This window comes from Taeniopygia guttata, chromosome 5 (assembly GCF_048771995.1).
Source record: "Taeniopygia guttata chromosome 5, bTaeGut7.mat, whole genome shotgun sequence".
Lineage (NCBI taxonomy): Eukaryota > Metazoa > Chordata > Aves > Passeriformes > Estrildidae > Taeniopygia > Taeniopygia guttata.
Genome location: NC_133030.1, coordinates 4,167,556 through 4,183,310, shown reverse-complemented (window position 1 = coordinate 4,183,310; position 15,755 = coordinate 4,167,556). Strand labels below are relative to the sequence as shown.

Genomic DNA, 15,755 nt, shown 5'->3' with positions numbered 1-15,755 from the left:
TTTTAAAAAAGATGATAAGAAAGAGAATGAAGTCATTTAATGGAGAAAAGAGACAATCGCCACAAAAGCACTGAAACTGAGACACAGCAGCACCAAGCCAAACCAAAATTGTGGAAGTTGGAAATTGTGCTCGGTGCAATGTTGATGAGATTTCTTAAGCTACTTTCATTTATTAATTCTCCCCAGCAGCTAACCATTCTCATGGTGCAATAGTTTCTTAAGAGTAAAGATTTAAAATGTTCATTTTCAAAGAAAAATCAAAAATTATTAAACAGAGAAACAAAACCAATGAATAGAGTAACTTCATACTTTGCATGTTTTGGTTCCCCTCTGTGACTGAATTTTCAGCTGTAATATTTTACCTGGAAAAGAAAAAAGAAATAAACAATATGTTTTCCTCAGAAAGTGCTTATGGTGGTATCTCCAGTTTAGCCATCAGAGATTAGGAAAGTGGGACTGCTGCTCAATGTTCCCTTTTTTGCCCCCAAATGCTGATGATGTGGCAAGAGTGCATTACCCAGAATGTCTCAAGAGCAGCTCCTGAAGCCCAGGTAGCAAAGACCATGTTTTTCCACCTGAACTAAAGGCCAGGAAGACAAACCCAGCATTAACATAATTCACAGATGCTGTAACCCTAGCAGGGAATTTTTCTAATGATGTAAAATTACTTTTCTGTCACAAAGATATGGAACACTGATTTCTTTTTTTTTTCCCCTTGATCCTAAGGAAATCTGGATTATAACTTCACACTGTTTATCTCCTCCAATAGCTTTGGAACACATTTCTCAATTTTAACATAATTTGACAGAGGGATATGGCCTCAGAGATATTATGTTCCCACAAGTTTTGTGACACTAAACAGATGGGAAGAGGAGAGAGATCTTTATATTATCACATTGCATATTCCACTGAGAGAAAAGCTTCAGAGCACACTTCTGCTTTTTTAAAACTCTGAGTCTTTCCAGGAAAGAGAACTTATGCCCTATCTGGAGAAAAAAACCTTGAGACAAAGCATGCCAAAAGAGGAAAAGCACACATGCACAGGCAAAGAGCTTCTTATTCTGGTGTTTGTGAGGTAAACAGAGATCAGAACAGGATTTTATGTCATTTTAGATTGGGGGGGCAGTTTATAACTCTTAACTGGACGCTGATATCTTTAAAGTGTTTTTCTTTAACAGTGCTGGACTTCAGCAGCAAATGACTGTTTTAGTGTTTGTAGTACGCTTAGGGAAGGGCCAGCTTTGCACACCTTTGTCTTCCTTTGGCTGGGGTTACTGAGCAGCAGTGCTTGCCACAATTTCTGCCAAGTTATCCTACTGTGTGCTATTTTTATACAGCCATGGAAGAGCCAGTATCCCAGGGGAAGCCCTGAGGAGCCATGTATTTCAGAGATGTGTTTTTCCACCATGGAGAATTATCCCATCACTATGAAAGAGGTTCATACCCGATATGAGCTGCCTACTGCAATTTATTTTTCATAAATGAAAGCCTTAAATATTTCAGTTCCTAATCAAGACTGGGCTGTGGAAGGCTGGATGATGTGCATGACAAGGACAGTATTCAGCTGAGTCTCCTCAGGGTTACACAACCAGAGCTGGAGGGAACAAACTTTCCTAATAAACTTCTTTTCTCTTCCAAGCAGGCTGCGTCTTCTCCACTTTCCCTCACTCATCCCAAGTGCACAAAGATACAAAATCTCCCTCTCCTCCTTGGCTGATCTTTGCTGCATCTTCCTTGTCAGCTCTAATGTCAAAGCAGGCTAACTTTGGGAAAAAAAAAATCTGCTTTCAAAAAAACCTGAAAGCTGCACTTACAATAAGCACTGATATTCAAACATATTTAAATTATAAGGAATAGTCTTCATTCATAGGCAGATAGTATTAAGATAAGCTATTCTGGATTTTATTTGTAGGCAAGATTAGAAAGGAGAAACACCTAGGACGGTAATTAATTTTGTCTAAAAAGAGAAATCATGTAGAATGTTTCATGGAAAATCAGGCACATAAAAAGTCTGTGTAAAACTTGATTCTACTGAATTAGACTAAGCAATTTCAATATTGCAAGGGCTTTCATACTGTACACAGGGGCATTATTCCCATAACATTCTGAGTACCTCATTGTCTCTAAATATTAGGTCTTTCTTCAACTTTCTAATATATCCTGTACCCCCAAGACTTTGGAAAAAACTGCAAAGTTCTTCAAATCCAATTTTATTTTCTCTTAGGTTTTGAAGTAAATTTTGTCATTTCTTAGGAAAAAAACTTTAAACTGTTTTATTTTTCTTTCTTGTCTTTCCATGAAAATGATAATTGAAAAATGACAGATTCCAGAATAAAGATGGTGAAAAAATGTCTTATGGTCTAATAGTATACAGTCAGCTTTGAGAGCTGCAATTAGAAGTACTGGAAAACTGTAAACAAAAATAATATTTTGAATACTAAAAAACAAACAAACAAATTCTGCATTTCCTAATGAATACCCTGAGGCAGCTACTACAAATATGCCTGTACTGCACACAAAATGAGTTACCAAAGGAGAATGAGATGTACGAGCTAATTTTGAGCAGTTTAATCAGGATCCTACCCACTGTACAAGTTTTGTCCCATCATGATAGAGGAGCTCGAGTTTTCCTGCCCCAAATCTCCTCTTTTTGGGGGGGCCTTTTGCAATTCCAAGTGTCATGAATGTCTTTACCTCCCACTGAGCACCTCCTGCCCTTCCTGCTTCTGCTGCGTAACTTTAGCATTGAGAAAAAGCTGTAGGACAGTAGCTGAACACAATTTGTGTGTGGAAGAAGTTTTACAGTGACTTCTGTGAGCCAGAGGGAAGTTTGAGAAGAGTTTGAGAGAAGTTTGAGAAGAATTTGAGAGAAGTTTGATCCATGTTTACCCCTGAAAGAATTTCCTACCAAGGTCGTTGATATGGAAACCAAGAAAAAGAGAAGGATAAAGAAGAGAAACCTGCAACTGCCCATTCTAATGAGCATTTTGTTTGTCTTTCCTGACCAATGAGCAAAGTGTAAACTTGGGAGCTTTGTAAGAATGAATAAAAAGCATCCATACTAGAATAAAAACAGGTTTGAAGCCTTCTGAAAATGGAGTTTGTTGCTTCGTATTGTCTCAGTCTCAACTACAACATTCATGTCCTCCTTCTGAAATGCAGAATTCTGTGTTTAATATACTGGCAGCACGCACGGGGAGTGAAACAAGCACACCTGGTACAGTCTGACAGGTAATCTCCTTCCAGCTCTGCCTGCATGTCTTGCTTCTACCACGATTTAGCTTTTTCTCTTTTAACATTCAAGCTCCTGCATGACGTCCCACCTGCTCTCACCCCAAGATTTTGCACACCAAAGATTCAGCAAGCCTCAGTCTCCAACTTCTCTCACAACTGTGAAAAATGCATATTTTATGATTGGCTTTTCGCAAATGTTACAATGAATATTATATGTGTAATGTTAGAAAGTTATGCTGTATTAATTCTCTTAAGTAGTCTGTTAAATATAGTTTTAGGTTCTAACATAATGTTAAAATAGAGACTATGTATGTGGGGAGAGTTTTCTTTTTAGGAATGAGATACTCGCTTCGAGGAACACCTAAATCTTCCAAAGGAGAGGAATTTATGGCTTCTTATCAGAAGAAGCTAATTTCTTCAGGCCTTGCTCAGACTCGAAGATGCCAGGGGATTAAAGGAAACAGTTGACATATAACAGACAGAGTTTCTTGTTTAGAATAGAATGTATGCATAACCATAAAGGATGTATGAATATGCAACAAGTGTATTGGTTTAAGGGTGATCCCTTTGTTCACAAGTCATGCTTTTCATGACTTAGTGTCCGAGAGCATCCGGACGTCTTTGCTTTTTATTGTCTTGTAATTGTCCTAACGCTAAACATTATTACTATAATTGTATTATTATTTTTATAACCATTTTATTATTATTAAACTTTTAAAATTTTAATAACCAAGTGAGTGGCGTTTTTCACACAACTAAATACAAAAGTATTTGAAAGGGAGATTCATAAATGCTCTGAGCTGGGAAGTCTCTGCTCAGAATTAGCGTTGGCTCAAAAGCAAGTGCAGCACTTTTGCCAGCAGAAGAACAAATTTGCTCTTTATTTGGAGTTTGAGACAAATCTTAAGCATAGCTGAAGGCATTCAGGACCTCCAGTGGGAGAGAATACAGCACTTGCAGAATATCTGTCAGCACACAGGCAGCAGAGGCTGCTTGGGTCACAAGGGGGGATCCTCTCCGAGTGAATGAGCACGGTTTGTTCTGGGTTTTGGGCTCGTTGAAAAGAAAAGATCTGTTTCAATTCCAGGACTGGTTATTTTCCTGTGTGAAGTCCTGGCAGCAGACCATTTTCTTAGAAGCTGTAATTTGGAACAGAGGCTTTTTTCCCACTAATGGGAAAATCTCAAAGGTTTTGTGAAGATTATATAGGCACTTAAAGATTCAGAGGGTTGTTCCAACTGCCTGAGCTACCTGAAATTGAAGTGTTTGTTCTTAGCTTTCACAAAACCAACTGGTAGGCATGGATGAATTTTTTTTTTAATCAGGTATCTCTTACTGCTGATTTTCTGAACCTTTTTCTTTTTCCTGTTCTGTTACAGGAAAAGGAGATTGTAACTGATTTCTCTGTTCACTGATTTATCTATAAAAACACTTACTGTTTCTCATGAAACAGTAAATGTGAATAATAGGCCTCTTTGCTTTTCTAGACAGTGTGTTTATTCCTAGATATTTTGAAAACACATTTGCACAATTTTGTGCTCTCTCTTAAAACCTGAATTTAGCCTCCAGCTGTCTAAGCAAAACAACCCATAAGAGAACCACTGGACCAGAGAGATCTTGAAGCCTGTACAGAAACACATTAAGAAAGAGGCCACAAAAATAATCTATGGGCAGACAAGGCAGACAAACAATTAAGGCAGATCTAGCCTTTGAAAGTATGCCAACTGTCCAATTCAAAAATGGAAAGGATATGGCTGTTATATATCCTGTTTTGCATGGATTTGGAATAACACTTTTTATTTCGTCTAATTCATTGTAAATATGAGACTGCAGCAAAGTACTGTCCTCCAAAACATATCCTCAAAATCAGTTATGAGAATGCAAATGTTCCCTGCTCCCAAACCCTTTGAGCAGCTTTCAAACTCTCATTCAAAATATTTTAATAACTATTTTTTCCCAACTTTCCTAGCTGAGTGTGGGAACAGCAGTTTGAGGAGGAACAGGGTCTACCCAGATAAAAATAAATAAGATAACAAGAATTAAATAGTAATAACCATGTGAATAAAATAACACTATAACAATAACAAGAATGTAAATGAAATAAACAACAATTTGATAAAACATGGAGGAGGGCAAGACAGGCAACACCTCAAGTGGAATTTAATTTAAATTTTTGGTTCTTCCATGAAGCTGAAGAGCTGCTGCTCGTGCTGTCACAACCAAGCACACCTCAAACTGCTGGAGTCATGTCTGACAATATATCTGTGCATTTTAAGGCTTTGTAATTTAAATAACTACTCTGACTGTGAAGCATCCAGCAAGCAAAAATCTCGTACAATTCCTGTGGGATGCCTCACAGGTGATGGGGATACTTCCCACACCCCATCCCAGATGGACACAGGGATCTTGTAGCTCTGCAGCTGTAACTTGCATCCCATTTTTCCTGACTACATCAATTCTGTGCATGTCCACCCAACTGTACCTGTTGGGTGGATGGTTCTGCTTCTTGGAAAAGAGCATTTCTTAAAGGGGTGACAGAACCTTTCAAGGTTATGGACTAAATAAAATAAAGTTATGTGACTTTTCCTTATTTAAAGCACAGCTCTCGCCATAAATACTTCAAATAGTTCCAGTTTACTGCAGAAACTTTGTTTTTTTCAGGTGTGGATACTCCCCCTCTGAAAGTCTCTTTTTATGTGTGCACTATACATGGTAATGCCCCACAGAGATTTTCAAGTTGAGCTGAAATTATAGAGAAGAACTCAAAAAAACCCTCATTATCTTACAAACTTATTGAAATAAGCTTCTGGCAGCACTTGAACTGCTCTGCAAGCTATGGGTACATAGGGTAGTTGATATACCCTCCACTACATATGGAATTAAAAGCATTTTACTGCACCATTCCTGCTGTTTAATTTTAAAGCATCAAATTAAAGCTTAATAAAGCCCTAATTAGGTTGCTTTATGATAAATTATTCAAGAGACATTTCACATATTCCACAGTAAACTGAATTCCCTCAGTTCTTTGGCACACAAATATCTCATTTCAAATATTTACAGAGGAACATGCCAGAAACCTAGTTCAAAGAGGTTTTGATAAATCAGAAAAGTTTTACTAAAATGTAATCCCAAACATATGGTTTCTTCAGCTCATGCAATTTCTGAGGCCAGCTGAAAATGCTAGCTAATTCAGAATGAAAAGAAAAAGCTCCAAATTTAATATGAAAATTAAATAGTCTATGGAAAGATTAAGTTTCATTTTCACCAAGGAAGAAAATTTTGTTGAGCTCCAGTGGAAGCAAGATTGGCTTCCAAGTGGTGCCAGATTTCACTGACGCAGAGCTTGACATTACAGACACAGTGAGGAAGATATAATGTTCTACAGAAAATAGGATTTAAAATGTGCTTTCTATTTGCCACTCATTTTTAACAGCCACCTTGAATCCAAACCCATATTTATGTTTCCCAATATAAATTATATTTATCAAATATATAATTTCATTAAAATATTTTATTTATAAAATATATAAAAGATATATTATATCAATTTTATTATATAATTATTAAATTATATAATAATGTACATATAATATAAAATTTGTATTATATATATTATATAAAATATTATTTATATATAAATATATAAAATATATTTATAAAATTTAGAAAATATATTTATATTTCCCAATAGAAAACATAAGAGCTACAAGAAACAAGCAAAGCTAAAAGAAAAAAACAAATCAGTGATTTTCAAAGAAAGTTGAGAATATTTGATCTTCTGGTTATTTTTTTCATTACTTCTTTTTTTTTTTTTTTTTTTTTTTTTTTTTAAGTGAGAAAAGTCAGGCCTCCTTAGTGTTAGCTGTTCTGGTAGCAGATTATTCCACTGCAAAGTTCTCTTCACTCTGCCTTGCTGCTTTATGCCCAGCAGTGCTTTCGACTCATCACTTAGTGTCAGAACACATAGCAAAACGTGTCAAAACATGTCTTCTGGAAAAGAAATCCTCATCTTTTATTGCAGCATCAATGATTTCATACGTCTTACAGTCACACTTGAAGTTGATAATTGCACTGGATTAAAAATGTGTTCTCAATAAACGTTCCAAGTGATGGCTCCCTGTAAGCTGTACAGCCTATTGTCAAGAAAAACTTTTTTGTGGTCCTAATTCAGCCATGATCCAAACCCACACTAAGGAATTTTTCCCAATCTGTTGAGTTTCACTTTATTCTACAAAAGCAAGGGTCCTGATGGTGTTGTAGCAGCAGAAAAGCAACTTTATAATGGCTAATAAAAAATAGCACATTTTCCCCATCATCCCATCACCAACTGCGCTCAGAGAAGTCTGCTTCTGGAGCAAGCTTTAATTCTCACATTATTTATTTCCTAACAGCAGGAGCCCTGTTCAATAATTTCTGTGAAGACTGCATGAAATACATGCCCAGAAATTGGTACCTGCTGTTCCCAAAAGCCAGCACAGGGTTGCAGTGAGTCTGTGAGTTGGATGTTTGGGTGCTCCCTTTGGTCCTGAGCCTGGACTAAAGATGATGCAAGGGTTTGCTGAAAAGAAATCGGAAAGACCACACACACAAGGAATATGAAGAGGCACAAATCAGTCATGGGCTGCAAACAGCAGTTCTGATAGCCAAGTGCAGGTGAAAATGAGTTATTAAAGGGTAAGTGGGTTTCTGAACAAACAATATTCACGCCAGGTTCCTGATATGAATAGTATATAGGAAAAAAAATGGCTATATTTAGATCACCTCTATTTTAGCATATCTTTTCTTTTATAATGGCCTGACTGCTCAGGTTGGCAGCTGGCTTTATGAATATAAAAACTATTGAAAGAGTCTGACCTTTCTGGATGACACTATAACAAACTTGTAAGCTCTGCTCTCAGTGAGCAGTTCAGACTGCCAGCCTCAGTCCCATTTGTTCCATTTGTTCCATCAGCTCATAGGTATTTTTATGAAATTCAGGGATTCGAAGACTCACATCAGAAAATAGCATTCAATTAACTCAACAAAGAACACCACTGCTCCATTTTAGGATGCCTTAGTTTAAGATGTATTTTCAAGGAAGCAGTTAGAATAACTGAGGTTCTAGAGAACCACAGAATCATTTTAGCTGGAAAAAACCTCAAAGGCCATCGAGTCCAACCAGTAACCCAGCACTGCCAAAACAACCACTAAACCATGTCCCCATCCACATGGCTTTGAAATACACCCAGAGATGGTGGCTCCACTCCCTGGGCAGCTTTTTCCAGTACTTGATGACCCTTTTGGTGGAGAAGTTTTCCTCATACCCATAAAACTCCCTCTAACCTGTCCCCCAGATGCCCAGGTGTAAAAATAAATTAAGAAATAATCATTAATTCTGATAATATTCGGCCCAAAAGCAGGAAAGGCACTTTAAAATGTTGGTAAACAAGATCTAGCCTCAGTAAAAAAAACTTGCTTAACAATCTCATCGTTTCAGGTGAAGATATAAAATACCGTGGGGATGCAAACAGATGTTACTGGAGCTGCCAGAGAAACACCAATTACACAAGTCAGAGAATCCACCTGACATCCAGGACAGACCTGACACAGAACTCTGCTCAGGAAGAGAGGCTGATGGGCTGAGAGGGAACACCAGCAGCTCTGGCAAGTTCCTCCCTGTTGTCAAAAAAGTTGTTTTTTACCAGAGAGGGGCAAGCACACCCCATTCCCAGGGTGAGAGCAGCATCCAGGAGAAGCAGCTTTGGCAGATGCCTGCTGAAGGAGAAGGGGTACAAAATGCAACTTGCAGGCAGCAGCTCTTCAGCCAGAACTGCTGGGGACACAATGTGGTCACAGCCCCATGGAGCTTGTCCTGCCTTTTCTGTCAAACAGCTTCAGAGCAACTCGAGTCAAAGGAAGGGCCCCAAACTAAGGAGTTAAAGGAATCGCTCCCAAAAAGTTACCCTCCAGTTTAGCTACACAGAAATTAAGACAGTGTCCACACAGGACTGGAGATCAGGGTCTCTGATAAATATAGTGCTAAGATTGAAAAGTTTTCATAATACAGATTATTCTGAAGTCTCTATTAACAAGCAATTTAAATATATAGGGTATATTTAAAATATGTGATACATTCATCACTTGTCTAGTCATCCTTTTCCAGAGGGTTTGGACAGGTTTCAATAGAGGGAATAAGTACAGATGCACTATTTGGCTGGGTGTTTAAAACACATATTCTCTGTCCCATTTGTAGCCCTTATGAAACCAAGACTATTAGAAAAACTCTCCAATTTCTCTACAGAAAAAATACCCTTCTTAAAGGAATTTGCTATTGGTGATTTTTTCCCTTTTTATTTTCCTTCAACTTGTCTATTACTGTCTTTTCTCTTTCTTATGTTGTTTCTGTTTATACGGCGACACAGTTCCCCTAGAGAGCAGGAAAAAAAACAAGATCTGCATTAGATGTGGAAAAGGGTGTGCTAGTCTTCCATAGCAGAGCATAACAGGAAAAATTTTAGGATATAGGCAAGATCTTTCTGAAAATTACAGCTGCTATTACAGCTACCACTCCCTCCTTTTTCAGCTTCCTGGCAAAGTGATAGGCTTTGCCTTGGATCACAGGAAATTGGACTGTGCTTTCTCCTTCCTGAATTACAGCATCAAGCTCTCCCTATTAACAATAGAAATCAGAGTTATAATAAAATAAAGCTAGATGTTGAACCTTAATAAGGTATAATTTGGCAGAAACAAACTATTTTGGGGTCATCTGCATAAATAAAATATAGCAATTACCTAAAGTTAGCTGTAGCATTAGGTGAATTATACCAGTATTAAATTTAATCATATTCATGGTCTTTGTATTCCTTTCCCAAGCCAGAGGTGGAAGCTGCAGTGCATTTTGAGGTGTGTTACTTCATACCTCATTAAAACAAAATAGCTTCCAGCTACTGAAACTCACATTTGCATTATTCCCAAAATTGCATTCTATCATCATGACATTTGAAGTGAACTCATTGCTATTGTTGGAATGAGCTGCCTTCTCCTAGAAAGGAGAGACTGCCACAGGCATAATTAATCTCCAAGTACATCAGACAATATTTCTCCTATTTACTGGTAGTATTAATGAGATCTGGTGTAGATTAAATTGGTGAAATTGGGAATAGCAGGTTCACTAAGCAATGTGTGTTCCAGGAGATTTCAACAGACTGAACAATGACCTCCAGAATATAATTATGCAACTATTTTATTCTTTTCATTTAGTTTAAGTTAACTCTATATTTAGCATGCTCTCAAGAGCACAGTGTCGGATGTGAAATGTAATTTTTCCTTATATCAATCTTGTTATCTTTGAATCTTTGTTTGATGATAAGAGACAGAATTATTTGGCACTTGTTTGCCATCTTTTAAATCCATTTACTTTTGTGTGAGGAGAAAAACAAGTTGTCCATCATCCCAGCAGCAGCAGACACAATACTGGTGCAGTTTCATGTCACTTGGAAGCAGCATTAGCTATATCCAGTAAACTGGAAGCCAAAAAGTGATGATGGGAGAGTTTCATATAGAAGGGGACTAAAGTAGTGAAAATAAGATAATATGGTGCTTCTTTTACTTTTATGGTGTCCAGGGGTTACTGATGATGTCTCAGGTTTAGCTTCTCTATTTTTCACATTCTGTGCTGCTTTAGTGTGCACTTCTGAGCTTCACATGAGGGGATGCTGAGCTCTCTGCACAGAGCAGGGACACAAAACAATTCCTGCTCCAGCTGGGCACCAAGGACAAATGATCCAAATCTCAGCCCAGGAGCACAAACACCGTGGGCTGGAGAGAGAAAAACAAGCAGGATGGGACTGCCTGGGCTGGAGCTGGAATGGGACAATGAACTCCAAGGTGCCAATGGAGCAGAACTGATCCCAGGGAGAGCCCCCGGGAGCGCTCGTGCATTTTGGGGCCATTTTGGTTCATCTTGGGTGCAGCCCTGGCTGGGCTCTGGTGCTGCCCAAGGTGGATCCATGGAGGAGATCCTTTTAATCAATCCCTGCTTTATTCTTTAGCTCTGTCCAGCCCATGTTCTAGGTCAGCCTTCACCAGGCATCACTGACTTGGCTCCTCCATTTCAGCAGAGCTCCCACTGAATTCTACAGTCACAAAAAATATCTCTGAAACAGGTCCTAGAAGCCGTTTATTATTTCAGCCCCATTTCAAGGCAAATATGTGTCATGTCCAAGTCCTTCCTAACTGGTATTTATCCAACTTGACTTTAAAACGTCTGAGAAATAAGGTTCAAAAATCTACTTTGCTGTTTCAACATTATTGAGAAGCTAATGGTTAGATGCCTCCCTTTTGCTTTCATTTAAACTTAGCAATTCTTGTTCTGTCAATCACATGAAAAACAAATTATGTCCTTCTGCTAAATAATTCCAGGTCATTAAGGCCTAAGATATATGTGTTTATAACCTTTTGTGGCTCACTCTTCAGCTCTTTTAAGCTGGGAATTCTTTTTCTTTTTTTAAATACACCAAGACAGACACAGCAGCTGAACTGCTGTGCAAAGCAGAGACGTTATTTTCCACATCATCTAGGCTACAGTCATTTTCAAATATGACCCAGCATGGCTCCTGTTCTTCTTGCAATAATTTAAAGCTGTAGAGTCACATTCAATTTGCAAACCACTGTAGCACCAGAACCCTTTCCTGGAGAACTGACACTAACCAATTTGTTTTCCCACTCCTGTTTGTGAGATAGGACAGTACCTCGCAGGTGTTATTCTCAAAATTAATACTAATTTCAAAATTATGACTTCAACTTGCAAAAAACATTTTTTTTCTGTTCAAATGCTATTCTCCAGCACATCTGTACACCCTCCCAACATCCATAAGGAGAAAATATTTTCAACAAACTCTCCACTCTGCTGCAAGCAAAAGAAAGCACATGAAATAGCAGAGGTTTGGACATTCAGATGAGCAGGGTCAGGGATCAGACCTCAGATCCTCCCCCCAGCCATGGTCACATACTCAGGAAGCAAGGATGGGCAGCATTCCTTCCAAAGATGCTTGCTGCCATCTGGGAAAATAGGGATAAGCAATTCACGTTAATTTTGAGGAACCTTTCTGATATAGACACAAAGCTATACATACAAGACAATATTTATGAATTATATGCCATGAAATTATTATGTTTATATAATAAAGTACAAAATTACTGCAATGCCATCTGGACTGAGCAGGGGAAGAAACACTGAAGTTGTGACAGAAATAGACTGAGATTTTAAATTAATTTTAAAAAATCAGGTTACAGCCTCAGATCAAGGATTTGAATCAGAAAACCACATTACTGTCAGATATTCCCATTCCCATTCCACATTGTGAGAGGGCTTTGAGATCATGTTCTGAGCTCAGGAAAACATTGCATTGGAGGTTGAAATCCACCTCTGTGGAGCTGACTAAAAACAGTGTCAGTGTGACCACTGGACTAAAGTGCTCCCTGAATGAGCACGATTTAAAGGGGTTTACTTAGCAGAGATCCATACAAATAAAAGGGAGAGGGAATCAAGACACGATGACTTTCCTGCTGTCAGAAGCAGCACAGAATTACAGAACGATTATCTGCCAAAGGCTGAACATATGAACACAACTAAGCTCCTGGCTTTCCTTCACGGCGTGACAAAACCTAATGATCCTTCAGTGCTTTTGCTTTACACTGTTATTTTCCCAATAAATAGTGTGAACTTTTTTCTTCTCACACCCTAAGTAATCACTTATGACAATTTATTTGGAATGACAAGTTGGTTTTATTTCTCCAGTTCCTCTGCAGGAGATGTACTGGAACATCTTTATCTCACTGAGTCATGTCCAAAAAAGTATAAAATTGAAGAACCAGGGCACAAGAGCTTTCCAATTGTCTGAATCATTTATTCTCTCAGAGAAGTTCTGGAGAACTCACACATCAAGTATGACAGCAATGGCAAGATTTTTGTGTTTGGGAACTTTTCATAAGGAAAGTTTTAAAGTTCAGGCACTTACAGTGAGGTGGCTGTAACTGAAGTATTGTTAAATATTAAAGTAAAAGAAATTGGAAAAAAAAAAAAAAAAGCAACTAAGGCATCTCAGGCTAAAGCAAAGGAGCACTACTGTTATATAAAACAATTTTGAACCTGCTCATCTGAGGTGGGTTGGCATTGTCTGGCTGCCAGACATGCAGCCAGCACTTCCCCACTTTCCCTCCTCCCTCCTCTGCTGGAAGGGGAAAAAATAAGATGAGAAATCTTGTGGGTGAAGCTAAAGGTGGGGATACCACTCAGAAGTGACTGCCGTGGACAAAGTGACTTGGGGGAAATTTAATGCATTGGCAATGGCACAAAATTAAGATAGCACACCCCATTTACTGCTATGCACAGTCGAATCTGCTGGCATTCCCTGACCACTTGAAAGATTTCATTCTGACCACTTAAAAGGTTTTCCTCCTTCTGCCATGAAGATCAAAATTTGAAAAAATTCTCTTCCTGATCTTATGGATCAGCCATTGCCCAAATGTTGTTCTGTTCAATAGGCTTGGATTTTATTTTGAATGTGCTGGGCTGTGCTCACATAAAACACACTTATTTCTGCCTCTGATTCTACACAGGAGCTCCCTCCCCTAAAATCATTGCTGCACAATGTCTACATACAAATCAGCCATGAAGGGATGTGAGAATTACTTTTAGAGGATATAAATTTAACAGCAAAGAGTGAAACCTCGTGCTCATTTCCCACAAGCAGTGGGGAAGGCTGAAGGACTTACAGGCTGTGTTAAAGACACTGTAAAACCTGCATTTATTCATGCTTTTCAGAGAATGCTTCCCCAGAGATTACAGCAGTGAGGAAGATGTATTCCTTTCTTGTAAAACCATGTTGCTACAGAGAGGCCAGAACAAAGATGCCAGTGCATTTTGTATTTCATCACCATGTGTGGGGATGGGAAATAGTGAGACACAGGACAGCTTCTGCTTTACTCCACTTGTTTTCCATAAATTATAGAAATGTGGCACAGGACTGTGAGCTGTACAGGAGACTTGGCAAGTGGAACCTGTCAGTGCTCAGTGGCTGGGCTTGTTGCTTGGGCTCAGCCATCAGTTCAGCTGCATTTGAGGAACAGATTTTCAGTGTTCCTTTCCTGGGGTACTGAACTCTAAAACAACCTTTATTGAAATGGAACGTGGCACAAAATGAAAAGAAAAATAAATTGTTGCAGCAACTAACTCAGAAGTCTTCTTCTCATAGCATTGAAAAAGGGAACTGTGTTTAAGTGTTGTGGTTGAGCAGAAATCGTTCCTACATAATTACCCATTAATTTTATTATTGCATTTTATTACATTATCTGCAATTACTGTACTCTGCTTAGATAAAGCAAAATAAGATGCTGAGAATATCTAAGTAAAGATGCCAACACCTGCAGGAATTCAGTCTCAACAAGGCTTTCTCTTCTACTACTAACAGTCTACAACCTAAGTAAGAATTTAAAATGCCAAACACGGATATCTTCAGTCCTCTGTACTATTAACTAGGAGAAGACCAAAGTTACATTTATTCTTAAAAATTAAAACTTTGAGATTCTAAAAGGCATTTACCAATTGGTCTACCAAGACCGGAAAAACATGTAGAAGTCTTTAAAAATCAACACTTAGAGGAAGAGTCTTTCATTTTTAATGGAAAAAAATGTAAGTATATTTTACTCATCTTTTCCCAACTAAACAAATTTATTTAATCTTTAGATAACATTATTTATAGCAGGGGTGGAACAAGATTTGCTTACTCTTTCCTCTCCTTCCCCCATTTAAAAAAAAAAAAAAAAGAAAAAAGAAAAAAGAAAAAAGAAAAAAGAAAAAAGAAAAAAGAAAAAAGAAAAAAGAAAAAAGAAAAAAGAAAAAAGAAAAAAGAAAAAAGAAAAAAGAAAAAAGAAAAGACAAGCAAACAAAAATTATCATATTGATTTGGCAAGCTTTCTGCTGTCTTTTAATTTCTAGACCTGACACAAAATATTTTATCTTATCTAGTATTACATATTCCATGAAAATGGAGAACAATTCAAATCTTTAACTGAGTATAACAGATAATCTAGCCCACTGAGACTAGAAAAAAATTAATTTAGCATATTGCAGGAAAGCAATATTTTCTTTGTTAAGGTCATACGATGCTCACAGAATTCTTACACTGAGACAATGCAAAGTTCTACTAAGTGACAATGCAGAGCTGAGCTCTTCCCTAGGGACTTTTCAGATGGATTTTGCCTTAGGGTGAGGGGCATGTAGCCAATAAACAATAATCAGAGAATGCAGGAGAAATGGTGCTAAGCTTTGTTACCAATGGAAAGACAAAGGAGAGAAAGTTGGCTACTCAGGTGAGGAATCAAGAACACGCTGATAATAAATTTTTCTAATGATTATACATCCAGTAAAAAAGCAAAAGGAGAGCTGTACTCAAAAAACTCTCTTTAATGCGTCACTACCAGACTGGCTCTGTGGGTTTTGGTAAAAGGAGAGAGACACCACAGGAATGAGCTCCAAGCAT

The 15,755-nt window shown here is 37.9% G+C and overlaps 1 long non-coding RNA gene across 2 annotated transcripts; it reads left to right on the top strand.

Moving 5' to 3' along the window:
- The first annotated feature begins 567 nt into the window (after window positions 1-567).
- Window positions 568-15,008, top strand: LOC140684225 (uncharacterized). 2 transcript variants are annotated; one of them, XR_012056171.1, is made up of 3 exons: window positions 568-3,231; window positions 7,626-7,908; window positions 8,711-15,008. It is a non-coding gene; the product is annotated as an uncharacterized lncRNA (long non-coding RNA). The 2 variants fall into 2 exon arrangements; XR_012056170.1 differs by lacking the exons at window positions 7,626-7,908; window positions 8,711-15,008 and adding an exon at window positions 3,305-3,963.
- Window positions 15,009-15,755: the final 747 nt, after the last annotated feature.